The sequence below is a fragment of the Columba livia genome, chromosome 8 (genome assembly GCF_036013475.1).
Source record: "Columba livia isolate bColLiv1 breed racing homer chromosome 8, bColLiv1.pat.W.v2, whole genome shotgun sequence".
NCBI lineage: Eukaryota > Metazoa > Chordata > Aves > Columbiformes > Columbidae > Columba > Columba livia.
The window spans coordinates 3,502,496-3,516,644 of NC_088609.1; the positions used below are offsets into that span (position 1 = coordinate 3,502,496).

Sequence of the window (14,149 nt, forward strand, 5' to 3'; positions counted from 1 at the left end):
GAGGTTACAACCAAATAAGTTGAAGACTCACCCAGCTTACCCTCTCACACTCATGCTTCAATTCCACTAAGTGTTCCCAGCATCCTTCGGTATCCAGCTACCTCCCCAAAATCAGCCATAACTGTTTAACTGCCCCCTGCACAAGATGCTCCTGGCCACACCTGCACTCCATGCACCGCCCTGCTTAGAAATCCCTGCAAAATGCACTAATCCCTAGAAAAGCCAGCTTTTTTCCCCATTGCCATGATTGTCTTGCCTTGTCACTAAGAAACGTCCAATAAATCTAGTCATTTTACTCCAAGTCAACAATTAATTTAACATCCAAATCAACAAGACGAAGAAAAATCAGCATGTGCAACAGGTTGATCTCTTAATTTGAGAGAGAAAAACAAGGTATTATTTTGCCTGAAAAAAATGCAGCAGAACAACAGAACAATTTTGAAATTATAGTATTAATAACAATATTACTACTATTAGTAATAATTATAGTTTTAATAACATCAAAATTCAAACGTCAAGATTAACATGACTCTTTCCAACTGGGATTTCTTTGTTTGTTGAAGGTTTTGGGGTTGGTTGGTGGTGGTGTTGGGAGGTTCTGTTTGGTTTGTTTTTTCCCTCAGGTACACATCCATCTCTCCTCCACCACACACTTACATCTGCCTCATCCTTCTCAGTGAACTGCTACTAAAACAGACCATTTCATTCATTCAGGACACCAAAGTAAGGGAAGGCAGTAAAGTAAGAAACAAAACTACTCTAAGTTCTGTTACAAGCAATTTATCTATTTTATATTTCATTTTCCCACCCGATATATAGACATTTGCAGATGTGCCCACTTCCCTAGCCTTCCCCCTCTATGCAGTCTCTCCTTATTGGTAAAAATAATTACAAATTCTTAATATTTCATCTTGAGTTACAGTACACAAGCTTTTTAGATCTGATAAAAGCTAAATCAAGAGCAGCGCAACTGAAGGAGCACATGGAGCACCAATGCTGTCGGGTGCATCTACCAAAACATCCGCTCAGAGGGGTTATTACACTCAGCAAGATGGAGAGCCAGACAAACCGCGACAATAGCTGCAGACAGAAGACAAGAAACGTCCTTCCTGATGCGTAAGATCGCACTAATATCGCACGTTAAAATCCTGATCTGGTAATCTCAGCGTGCAGCTACAAGGAATCTTCTCAGTCATCTTTTCCACTCCATTGCACAGGGAAAGTTTCCCAAGCAATTAAACCAAGAAATAAAAGAAGTGCATGCACCACCGCAATGATTTCCAGCGGCGTTTGTTTTTTCATATTGTTTGTTTAATGGTGTTGCAAGAGAGTGACACAGCACAGCCCCTTCATCTGCAAGTCCAGGGGAACACTCAAGCGTGGCCGCACATCGGGGTACGTTCTTAACCACCAGGTGAAGAACCACGGTTACTGAGATGGGGATTCCAGCAACAGGACAGTGTTAGGAACAAAACTTCTTAATACACTTCTTTATGGCCTACATGAGACGTAACAGATCATACAAATGAGCAGTTCCTTACACAGAACTGTACTATAACTCAAAAATATGTATTTCCTAGTGATGTCTACACTAAGCAAAAGTACTCAACTGTAGCTACCAAATATTGAAATCTGCAGGGCAAAACATGTTAAACTATGAGCCAGGGAACAGGAGGGGTACAAAAAATAGTCTACAAAAAAGTTTCTATCAACAGATAACAGATGTTTAGTCTGGAGAAGAGGAGGCTTAGAGGTGAGCTCAGCACTCTCTAGAACTACCTGAAGGGCAGTTCTAGCCAGGTGGGGATTGGTCTCTTCCCCCAGGCAGTCAGCAATAGGACAAGGGGCCATGGGCTTCAATTCTGCCAGGGGAAATTGAGGCTGGATATTAGAAAGCAATTCTTTACAGAGAGAGTGGTCAGGCATTGGAATGGCTGCCCAGGGAGGTGCTGGACTCGCCGGCCCTGGAGGTTTTTAAACTGAGATTGGACATGGCCCTTAGTGCCATGATCTAGTCAATGGACTGGAGTTGGACCAAGGGTTGGACTGGATGATCTCTGAGGTCTTTTCCAACCCAGTCGATTCTGTGATAATCCACTAACAACAAAAATGATAATTTTTTTTCTTCTTAAGTCTAACGAGCACAACAACCTAAGGCCATCTGGAAGGGAATTCCAGCAAACTGTTGGAAATCGGCAAAGAACACACTAATTTTGGCCTGTTTTGTAAGGAAGATAACAATGAGTAACGTAACTTGATGGTAACTTGACACTTTCTGAATTTCTTTAGAGGAATAAAAATAGTCATCACTGAAAGCTGCATTTTCTAACACAGTACTGTTTGTCCTTTAAAAGATAAAAACCTGTTGTGTCAGGATTGTGTGCACATACCTGAGCAGCTTTCTTTTTATTCTCAGCCTTTCCTCATCGCTTTATATAACGTGTGTACATACTCTTAATAAAAGATAAATCTGCTCTTGTCATTAGGTCTGCTCTAATATCCTTTAAAATACACTGAAAATAGAAAATTAAAGGCCTAGAGAACAGATTGCAAACCAAGTATCTATGTAAGTAGCAATTAACACAATGGAATCATGGCATTTATGCTTTAGTTTTTAGCACTGAAATTTGCCTGAACATGACATATTGAGGGAAGAGGCCCAGCAGTTCACCAGCAAGCTGAGGTGAGCCCAAATGTGACCAAAATTGTAGGTTGAATAAGAACGTGCAACTAAGACTCTTCTCAACTGCGTGTGTTTAACTTGCCAGCAGCATCCTGAAAAATGTCAGACACAGAAGAATCAAGGAAAATTACATTAAATCAACATAGCCTCTTAGAGGCTATAATATATGTGCTTACTACATCAAGAAGAGAGAAAAGCTTTACAGAATATATTACATTGTATAAAACTGTCAGTATTTTAGAGACAGAAAAGAGTTGTACAGTATTTTTCTCTTTAATAGATTTATTTGAAGAACTTTGCAATAAATCCCAACATTCCCACAAACATAAATACATACATTTGGCCGAGTGTCAATATTAAGACTTCAGAATGACTACAAAGCTAAGCATTATTGCCACAGGGATGCTTTCAATAGTTGTACAGAGCAGCACCCACACATTTCACATTCTGAATACCTACAGTTCCCTCTGAACACTCATCTGCAGGTACAATGCAGATGACAGAAAAGGTACAAATTTAAATTCCTCTTTATTAAATATATATATATATATATAGCCCAACAGTTAAAATCAAACAAGGAAAAAAATGTTTCCTGGAAGACATAGTATCAGAAACCTATACCATGAGATATACCCTCCTTATTCTGTTCTTGCAATAGGAAGATTTTTTCCTCGCTAACTCTTCAGGCATGTTTGATTAGAACTAATGAATCTTCTCACTTCATGTTGTTTTACTAGGGAAATTCAAGTTGTTAACTTTGTGCCAAGTGTTCCCAGCTGCAGGAACACATTAAAAAGAAAAAATAAATATTTACAACTATGTACATTATTACCCCCTTTCTGAGGAGCATTGAGATGCAGAATCGTCTTATTCTTAATGGAAACACAGTCTAGATGACAAGGTAATTTGTGATTAAATTATATCAGCCTGAATGTTTGGTCTTTATATGAAAATGCAAATAAGACCATAATGGCGTCAACAATCAAAGTATTTGATCCTACTTCAGGAACTTCCTAATGAGAGACAAATTCTTGAATTCAGCTTGTAAATGCCTAAAGCCACAAGAATTTCATCTAGGGAAGAGCAACAGAGCCTCTACTGAATACTGCGTCCAACTCTAAAGAAGCTCAAAGGAACCGTTACCAATATCCCGAGACCCAAAACCCCACAACTTGCTCACTAGTTGCATTGAAAACAACACCAGGCTGCACAAAGACCCTGCACTTTAAAGGCCGCGTCATTCCTTCTGCATCCATACTCCAGTATGAGTATTCCAAACGTAAAAGGTTTGTACAGAGCAGGGAAATTAACTCCTGGCCAGACAAAAGACATTAACAACTCTGTAATTCATGATTTTTACATTAGAATCCCATCTGCTGTAACAATATATAGAATTGTGGAAAACAAAAGAAGTGATTTCTAATAAAATTTGGTGTTATAAGACACCAGTAACACCTTCTCGCTGCAGATTTTCCTCCATTAAACTCGGAAGATGGGCCCAACATCACTGACTGGTATTACTGCACGTTCTCTTTAGCATCCTACACATTATCAAACACTTATCTTCTGTGCTTTTGTCTATTAGATTTTATACAGTCAAATAGAGACAAGAGTTTAAATTTGCTAAAGACCATAATCCGCAGTATAAACAAGCCAAATTTTTTCTCGTTTGCCAATTTCTCAGACTTATTCAGAAATTTATTACACAGAAAATACTGAATTTAACACCTGTTATGCTGTACAAACAACTAGAATGAGAACTGCTTAAGGAAGCGGGCAGGCAGGCAGCAGAAACACAGCTGCATCTTAAGCTGTGCATGTAAAAGACATACCATTTAATATTGGGTATAAAAATGAGAATCACCAGAACATTCCGCAGGGTGCTTTGATTCGCTGCAACGTTGAAGCTTATTTTCTTTTCAACGAATGAGCTTTCAGATCTCCAACTATATTTATTTTTGTGCACATTACATTGTCTCGCTGTCTCATTCACAGGGAAAGAGCAAAACAACATAAAATACCTACTAATACCTGTGTAAATTCTGTTTAAGGCTTATAAACAAAGAAAAAAGTTAAAAGTCAGGAAGTTTGAGGTGCAGTCTCAATGAAAGTCTCTGTTGGCTCAGGATGAGATACAGCCCTTCAAACAACTGTCCCAAGACCAGGGGGGCTAGAAGAGAAAAATTCATGCCCAACTGCTGTTCCAAGGCTTGTTTCTACAAAGAAAAGAAAAAGGTAACTCATTGAACTGAGCTTTGATGGGAAACTGCTCAGTTGAGTTAAAGGGGCTTTCCTAATGCAATGACTACATACAGATGTGGAACACAAAGACTCGATCTTAATTTATAAAGTGCACTTTTTCTGCACAGAGAAGCATGAAACCAGAACACACTGCAGGAATCCTCTTTAACCATGCTGCTTGTAAGCCCAGGATGCTTTTATACATCACAACTATCACCTGAACATTAGTGATGGAACCATCTGTAGTTAGAGATCAGTGGCAAAACAAAATCTAACAAGACACAACGCTCTACTAAGAGTTAGAACACTATTTGTTCATATACATGATGAAGACAGACCATGATACATCGTAATCTGATGTTATCACCACTGAGAAAGATCGTTATTTGCAGCAGGGAAAAAGTTACTTCTTTTTGTTTTGCTCATGACAGTGGAAGTTCCAATCATTTGGCATCAATATTTTTGTCTCCATGAGCCATCTGGAATCTTCTCACTGCCTTCCACAAATGAGATAAGTACATCAATGCCCGGCAGAACTAAGAAGCATTTATGTGAAGTTTTCCTGGGAACAAATTTTCCTCCAAACTCGACAGCAGATCTGCAGGTATGGAATGGGGGAAAAAACGATCATTTAAGACTATAAATAAAACTATCAACGGCTCTAGACCTAAAGGAAATGAAGTTAACCTTTGGAAACACAACAAATGCTTAATCCCTAGTTTCTCTCAACAGAAATTGCATAAAATGACAAAGATAAACTAATTAACAAAGAAATGGAGTGTCTGGAGTCTGGCACAAAAGCTTCTCCTCACCAAGCAGCATAATCCAGTTCCATCCCAAAAAAAACAACAGACACAATTATTTAAAGGACAAAACGTATTATGTATTTCTTCCATTTAGCTTGACAACAAAGCCGATGCCCAAGCGTGAGGTTTACGAACATGGCCAGGCCTCCAGCTCAAACAGAAAACTACAGTCAGAAACACTTCAGCTAAAGTGTGTGCAGAATGGCACAAGAAGGCTGAAACCAGATTCTCTTCTCTCCTGAACACAGAGATCAATGCAAAGGTCAAAGAACACATAAATAACTAACTGAATGCAGAATTTAACTTTCAGGGTCACGTATTTTCGCCATCTTCACACTGCATGGGTACAATTTAAGTCATTTAATAAATCAGAGAAAGAGTTATTAGTTACCAGTATGTCACTGCATCCATCTATGCCTAAACGTTTAAACAGCACATCATCATTTGATGTGGAAATGAAATTGCTAAGACTCTAAATGACCCACCTACGTAGCTGCTGTGGTTCTTGAGGAGCAAGGTTTTGATGGGCAATGAAGCTTTTTGGTTTGGTCTCAAACAGTTTCCTAACCTGGTGGCCTTCACTGCTTCCTTAGCTTCAGCTGCTCAGATTCCATGAGTACGAATTAAATAAGAGTGAAAAAAACATTTTAAATAAATGCCTGTCATTGTACCTATAATAATCCACTGCATTCATTATAGCACCAAAGCTATATTGGCTTACGAAGCACAACAGGCAGCTCAGGCAATAAAATAAGCTATCAGACAAAAATAAAGAATTGCGTCTTCTAGAGACTCTAAGAACTACCTTGACATGCGGGACATGCACTTTCTTTACACTGTAAGAAAGCGCATCAGCTTGCTCAAGAAGTAAGTCAACTTCTAGGTGTAAAGTCTATAACACATACCCATTTCTCCAACACAATACACATGGACATCACTTGGTTTCTCGAAGCGTACAGTCACGAAAATACCTACAGTCTTTCTGAGTGTTTTGTAGATGCCTAATCCCAGCCTTGGACAGCCCCCACTGTGACCCTCAAGTGCTCTATAACAAATAGTAGGTAGCAGCAGCTTCTCCCTTTGAGCTAACAACTGATTACAAACACAAGCAGTGCCACAATAAATCCAGCCACTTCTCACAGAAGACTTCTTAGCTCCTTCACTTCTATACTCCTGTTGGACAAGAAATACAGCACACTGCTAAACTCAGATGCAAACCATCAGCAACATGAACACCTATATATTCATAATCTTTCCACTGCCTGCTTAACTATTCTAATATGCACGACATGAAATTAACGTGGCTAATGCACAATATTTGCTCTTACTCTTCACTTGTGACAGGAAATTGAAATCTCACACAGCTGAGCTCAATCATCTAAGTTGCTGACGCAATTTCTACCTACTTATTGATTCACACAAATCGATTTAAACAAATTAGGTTTGTCCGTTAATCTTCACTTTTGAGAGAGGTGATGTTTCTATTGTATCAGGCCAGAGAAGTGACATATGCCTTTTGGCTCTGTTTTGCTATTACCTAACGAGCCCATGGTAGAACTGGTCACTTGACACTATGTCCCTTTTGTCTGCTTCTAGATGAATCTTTTGGCTCGATTCTGTTATTATCTAACAAGCACGCTGCAAAATTGATCACTTGACTCTACTCCCCCCTTTGCCTGCTTTTAGATGACTCTTCTTCAGTCACTTTCCCCCCCATATTTTAAACATTAGCATGAACATACAAGTGAACTCACAGCAATGTTTTGCCAGCCTGATCAAAATACAGAAAGGCAAAACTACAGCTAATGAAGAATTCAAACAGGAGTAGCTCTGCCATCAAAAGAATCAGCTTCTGGAAGGCAGTGACATATACCTACAGGACACTGAGAGGTTTGTTCTTTCTGGCTTTTTTTTTTGCCCCATCAGGAAAATGACAGAGGCAAAAAAAGGAGAGACAGAACCATGCATGTCACAGGGAGCAGCTGCTTCTTCCACAGCTGTGCTCTGGCTTCTTCAATACCTTTGTTTCTTCACAGAAAAGGGGATACACTTAAGAAATTAAGGATGAGGGAGAATGCCTGCCAGCCAGCCATGCACTCTGGACTCTGGTTCACCATACGAGAAGCTTTACAGGGTAGAACTTGGTAACTTCTTACAAAAATCCACTCGCTTTTTGTTCTGTCCCTGTAATGAGAAAAAGGGCTAGACAGCAACAAAGAAAGGGAGATGGGAAAAGGAAGTCTGAGGTCTACAAACAGTAACTGAGTTTTTAATGGTAAGTCACATCGACAGCTTGTAATTTAGGAGTCTTTACCAATGTCTTCCCTAAGACTTTCTTTAGCTCCCTTGACGAAACAGGCACAAGAGAAAATTGCCCTAAAATCAGCCCTAAATGGCAACAATATCCCAAAACAGGTACCTACAAGTATTTATGTGAACAGACGGTTCCTGATCTTCTAGAAGGCAGCAGCACTCTGTCCCTCCTTTGATAAGAAGGGGCAATGATGCTTACAGAGCATATTTGGCTATGTTCAAGCTCTATTTGATTTTATGGAATCTGTAATGTGAATATTTAAAGCTACACTTTATTGCAAATGCAAACTACCTTTTTAGGGAAAGGTCCATTTGATTCTGTTTATTTGCTTAAATTTTGGAAAGAAACTTCCATCTTCTTCAGATTAAGTTTCATTTCAGCTTGTAGGTTTTGATAGGGAGTTAAAAGAAACAGCTTTCAGTGTTGTGAGCTGTTAATCATAAGGTCCATGTGTGGCAGAGCAGAAGAGGAGCTGCAACAGAGCTCGGATCAGCAGCCTGATGGACAGAGGTGTAGACAAAGCTCAAAAACAAAGTGTGAACCGAACTCCAAAAGCTTGCTGCTTTACCTATTGAAAAATAAGGGAAAACTCACGGTAGAAATAACCAAAGAACAACAAACTGTTATGCAGTCTCTGAACAGAGCTCATCACAATAGAGGTACTGATGACACCTAGAGAGAAAAGAAAAAAGAGAAAATGCTTATTAAATTTGAAGTTGTGGTTAGGAAAAAAGAAAAATCTCTTCAGTTTGCAGGCTTGCCACGCAGCAAGGAACACGTGGTAACAGCTTCTGTGCAGCTCTGGAGGCAAAACAAATCCCACTAGCACTCTGGGGTTTGGCCAGTTTCCCCCTGCTGGTCACTGACTGCTTTCCAAAAATACAGAGTGAGAAGTCAGTGGAAAAGATCCTTTGCCATTCCTTGAAAAAAATAATAATAATAAAAAAAAAATATATATATATATATATATATGCAAAGACAACACAAAAGGGAGGCTAAGCTTTCTAACCTAACGTTTATAAGACAACTTAGACTTGAGCGATACAGGGAGTAGAAATATCCACGGAGTCATAAAGTTACAAAACTCTCATACGACACACCCAACCATGGTAATGCAATCCTCAAAACTGTAAAAATACAAATATCAAGCAGTAGTGGAGAAGTAACCTTGTCTGTGATCACACTATCCCAGGCTGCTGCAAGAATATTACCTATTTTTGGTGCATACACTCCAAAAACAATTGGGAAGAAAGCATGAAGTGCTAGAAGCAAAAGAACTCAGTGTCTTCTGTTCCAAGTGAAGCTAGATTTTACATTCCAAATACTTAAACATGGAAAAGATATCAGATAGTAGAGAGTTTTACTCTCTGCGCTAGCATAGGCATATTTCACAGCTGAAAGTTGGACATTAGACAAAACAAGCCTAGAAATAAGATGTGGTTTTGTTTCCGAACTGCAGGAATAATTAAACAGTGGCAGAGCTTTCCAGAAGAGGTGACAGACACACCATGATCCAAGGCTAAGATAAGATCAGTTTCTAAAAGCGATGTTTTAATTTGTCTTTCGGGAAAGCTCCACAGCCTGCACCTGTGGGGAAATCACACTGGATAAGCACAGTAATCCATTTTGGCTTTGGGACATATAGATCTACGAAGTTTCAAAGACACCTGGAAATAAAGGAAAGTTTCAGTTCCAAATGACTATAATAACTAAATAATCTGATTGTTAAGTCAGTTATCCTGTTCAAAGCTCAGGGAACACTTTCTAACCAATGCAGAAATTATAAAATGTACTGTCTGGGAACACCACAAGATCTCCCTTCTTGAGGCACATAAAAATTGACAGCTGACGATAGCCTACTGTACAGACTGCCTAGAGAAAGGGCTCCTCAATACAAAACTAAGAGTAAGGAGATTTTTCATTAGTTCTCAATAATATGTATGCAGCTTGCCTGCTGGCATCAGCCGAACATTTCCCATACAATGAACATAAATGCAGTGGGGGAGCCTCCGGGTTTAGCAACAATTCAGCCCAACTCTTCAGCAGCAGCAGCCAAGTTAAACTTCATACAAGACAAAGGGTCCCTCTAATCCAAAATCCCACCTCTGCAATTTGCAGTCCCTCCACCAGCCCCCTGAAATGCTTGTTGAGATTCTGCTACTGTTTTCCTCTTCATCTCTTTACTACCCTACAAAATCACAAAGGCACAGAATCTACTTATAAATCCATCCTGGCCACCCGTAACAAGAGGAGAAGGAACCAGACAGAAGTGAGGGTAAAGTGCTGACAAGCATGGGGTCTGTTTCTGTCCCCTCACCTTGTCGCATCCCCGAGCAAAGCACCTCTGAGCAGCACCAACTAGTTCCCAGGATGCCTTCAGAGCAGAAAACGTTGTTCAGCAAGACTCAGCAATCAGTGACCTCTATTTTTGCTCTTCTGACCCTCAACCTGCATCCCTCTAGACCTTCCACAATACTTCAGCTATTCTCCCCCTGCTTGCAGAGGGACACAGGATTCAGATTTGTTAGGGACAGGCTAATGCTCATTCCTCATGGAAAAAAATCCATAAAAATAGCAAAGACATTCCCTACAGAGCAGCAAAGGGAAACATCGTGCCTTTGCCCTGTTCTAATGTTCTCCTATATGCAAGTTAATTTCAGCTGTTTTCCTCAGGTGGATCCAGTCTGCCTATTCAATAATTTTCACTAGATCCCTCCTCCAGTACTTCAACTCTGAATGCTTTTTGCATTCTTTGGTAAAAACAAATCATGCATGTTTTGCCTTTTGTGTGAAGATTCTCTTTTTAAGCCTGATTCCTAGCTTAATACTAGAGGAAACAGCTGCTGTTTGCCACCTACCTTCTACATACCAACCACGGTCTTGGATGCTTCCATCATAAACCCCTTAACTCACATCTTCTAGACACTGAAGTGTCTTTTCTATGAGAACTTTGACCTTTGACTTCTACCTGAAGTAGAAAATGCTAATAAAAGCACCTCTGACAAATATTGGCTATGATCCATGTGGGATCTTTCACAATAAATATCACAATGTCTCAAACTAATTATGTAAGCACAATATGGAAACAACCTAATGCTTATAATGTGCCTCTGGCTGAGGGTGACTGTCACTCCTAAGCAATAATAACTTACACCTCAACTTTCTTTTTTCTCTTTCAACGTAGTCAGCAAATATATGATGATTAATTTGATACTTAATGGAAATCCAAGTGGGCTGTGTTTGACAAAGACGCCCTCGCTCAATGAAACCAAACTGTCACGGGATAAAAAGAACAACTCAGTGACGAATTCATGCCTGATTAACACATAGTAAATAAGAAGTTGGAACAACTGGACCTTTTCCCAAAAAAGAAGGCTGACCAGTGCGGTCCCACAATGATCTGTTCTGGCATCATTAAAGCAACATCTAGCAAAGAAGCATAACGCCTGTGTGACAGAGCTTGCTGACAAAGCTAAAAGTTAATCAAGGTTGCAAAAGGGATGGCCAAAGATCTGAAGAAGACCTTAATGACACTGTTTAAATGGGCTGTAAAATAGCAGATAAGATTAGACGTTGATAAATGAAAAGTGATGTATAATGTAAAAAAATAATAAATCCTAAATTTAGATACACAATGACAAATTCTGAACTAGCTATCACCACTTAAAAGGGTGATTGTGGAGTTATAATAGACAGTTTCATGAAAATGCCAACTCAGTGCTTAAAGATTGTCAAGAAAAAGCAAGCAGAAGATCAAAGAATAAAGCCTAACATGCTATATAAGTTTACAAGGTGTCATTTGCTGAAATACTGTAGCCAGTCCTGGTTATTGTTCCCCAACCCTGTTCCTCTGTTCCCTGCGTCACTATCTCCGATCAGGAACAGACCTGCAAAAGGTGCAAAGAAAACAGCAAGGACAATGATAAGGATAGAGCCACTTCTTTTTATAACTCCTCTGGAAAACCTACAGGCAAGGAACAGTAAATAAAATAAAATGTTATCAAGCCATAAGCCATACAGAAGAACACGGATTCTCTTTTTCGCTGCCTCTTCCAATTCAAGAATCAACACACAAGGTATGAAACAAGCAGGTAGAAAGTTCAAAAACAAACAAAAAGAAGTGGTTTTTCCACACGAAATGTGTTCAAGCCTTACAACACTCAATCACAGGATGTTGTGGATGCTACAGGCAAACATGGCTTCAAATACTGATTGGACAAATTCATAAGAAAAAACCCATTGGGGGCACTAAAAACAAATATCACCTCTAGTTCAGGAAACCTGGGAGCCACAAATTACTGGAGGCTGGGAGAGGTATTTCCTCAATATACACTATACTCTTCCCAAGCATCTGCTTTTGGCAGCTCAGAGAGGCAGGATACTGGACTAGAAGGATCTTTTATGTGACCAAGTACAGTAATTTTTATGTTCATACATAATTCATTAAAAAGTGAAAATATTAATCACATGTACATGTCAGAACTATAAGCACTGCACATTAACAGACCAGATTTTCAAAGGCCTGAAGGTCAGTGCAGTGATTAACTACTACAGTCACGGTGTGAGAAGTACTTTTCCCAACATTAGAGCTGCTTAGTTCCCCCAACCACAAACTTGTGTAAGTGTACGGCAAACAAACTGTGAAATCTGCATTTAATTCCGAACGGTTCCCTGCAGCTGCGCACACGGTTGCACCGGTACAGCTGAGGGCACACTGCAGGCTCGCAAACAACAGGGCTGCACCAGTGGAAATGGAGTATCACACTGTCTTCTGCAACTCAGTAGGTCCTTTCCACCATATTCACACTCCCAGCTCTTGATGTTTAAAGAAATACTGAATTATTAATATTAAAGATAGAAATGCTGTGAATAGAATTATGTCTCCTGTTTATTAAGTTTGTCCAACCTATCTATTTATTTCTAGTTGCTTATCACATTTATAAAACTTCCAGCACTTCAAATGGAAAACAAATGGGGAGAGAGGATGAGAGGTTCTCCTTTGAAGTCTGGGGGGCACCTCACCCAGGTTCAGTAGAAGCTTTCACAACGTTAGCTGCAAAACTCCTCAAAGACTCCATCACAACGAATACTTGCAGCACGTAAAGATCTGTCCCTACAAGTCCCACCGGGTCTTAGTCAGAGCACCCAAGCTTAAAACAAACCGTCAGTATCTCCCATTGAAAAGCCTTGTGCACCTCAGAAATGTCACGTCTGAATTTGCATCCCTTCCTGTTTTACAATGTTAGTGTTGTTTTGCTGAAGCTTCCTGAGTGTTCAATACAGAACATGGTACGCGGCGTGCTCTGTATACACGACTCGGAAAAAGTTTAGTCCACAACTACCAACAATGGTGTTAATCTCCTCTAATTTCCCTGTCAATTTCATATACAATAGATCAAAACGGCGCAAGGAACACCTTGCTATTGCATTTGATAGCCCTACCAGCCGCTGTTTTAATGGACAGTTGGGAAGAAACTATGTCACCTCTTCTGCTTTTAGTTTTGTGTTTTGCTTTTTCCCTGAATAAGGATATTAGTGTTCCTTAATTGTTTGAGGAAGTGATAAACATCAAAAGCAGTAGCATGTCTGAACCACCTGGCTCAACAAGGCAATAAAGAAGACATCTCTTCTTCCAAAACCCAATCTGAGAAATCTATATTCAAGAGACATCAACCAGTCAAAGCCAAAATACAAGCCTCCTATAACTGAAGACGATGTAATGCAGCGTGCAGCTTTTCTAGAAAAATCTGATTATTAAAAAAAACTAAACCTGTGCATCTGCAACAATGCTGTAAACTTAAGACACCTTTTTGACAAGAAAAGCCAAAGAACCTGGTTTTTCACTTTGCTCCTAAAAACAGCAAAACAAAGCCATGAATTGCTGCATCCCGGGAGTCTTCATGCTTGTGATGCGCTCTCCTTCTCTTCAAAACAATAAAAAAGCATTAGTTGCCACCTACATTTTTAAACTGCGAAATTTCATCCCCCATTTTTCTCTTGTAAAACTAGGAATATCACATCAAAGCAAAGTTTAAGATCTTGTGGGTCTCTCATCCCTGTAACTCTAAGTGGGAGTCAGTAGATCCTTCTTGTGTGGGGGTGAGA

General features: G+C 39.6%; 1 protein-coding gene across 11 annotated transcripts in view; it reads right to left on the bottom strand.

Moving 5' to 3' along the window:
- The window catches only part of MAST2 (microtubule associated serine/threonine kinase 2), a 218,166-nt gene that overhangs the window by 170,520 nt on the left and 33,497 nt on the right, over positions 1 to 14,149 (bottom strand). Inside the window, exon 1 of one of the 11 annotated variants that reach the window (XM_065071485.1) lies at positions 8,639 to 8,657. The exons of 9 other annotated variants lie outside the window; for them this stretch is intronic. The gene's annotated coding sequence lies outside the window, so the exon portion shown is untranslated. One more of the 11 variants, XM_065071484.1, reaches the window with a different exon arrangement.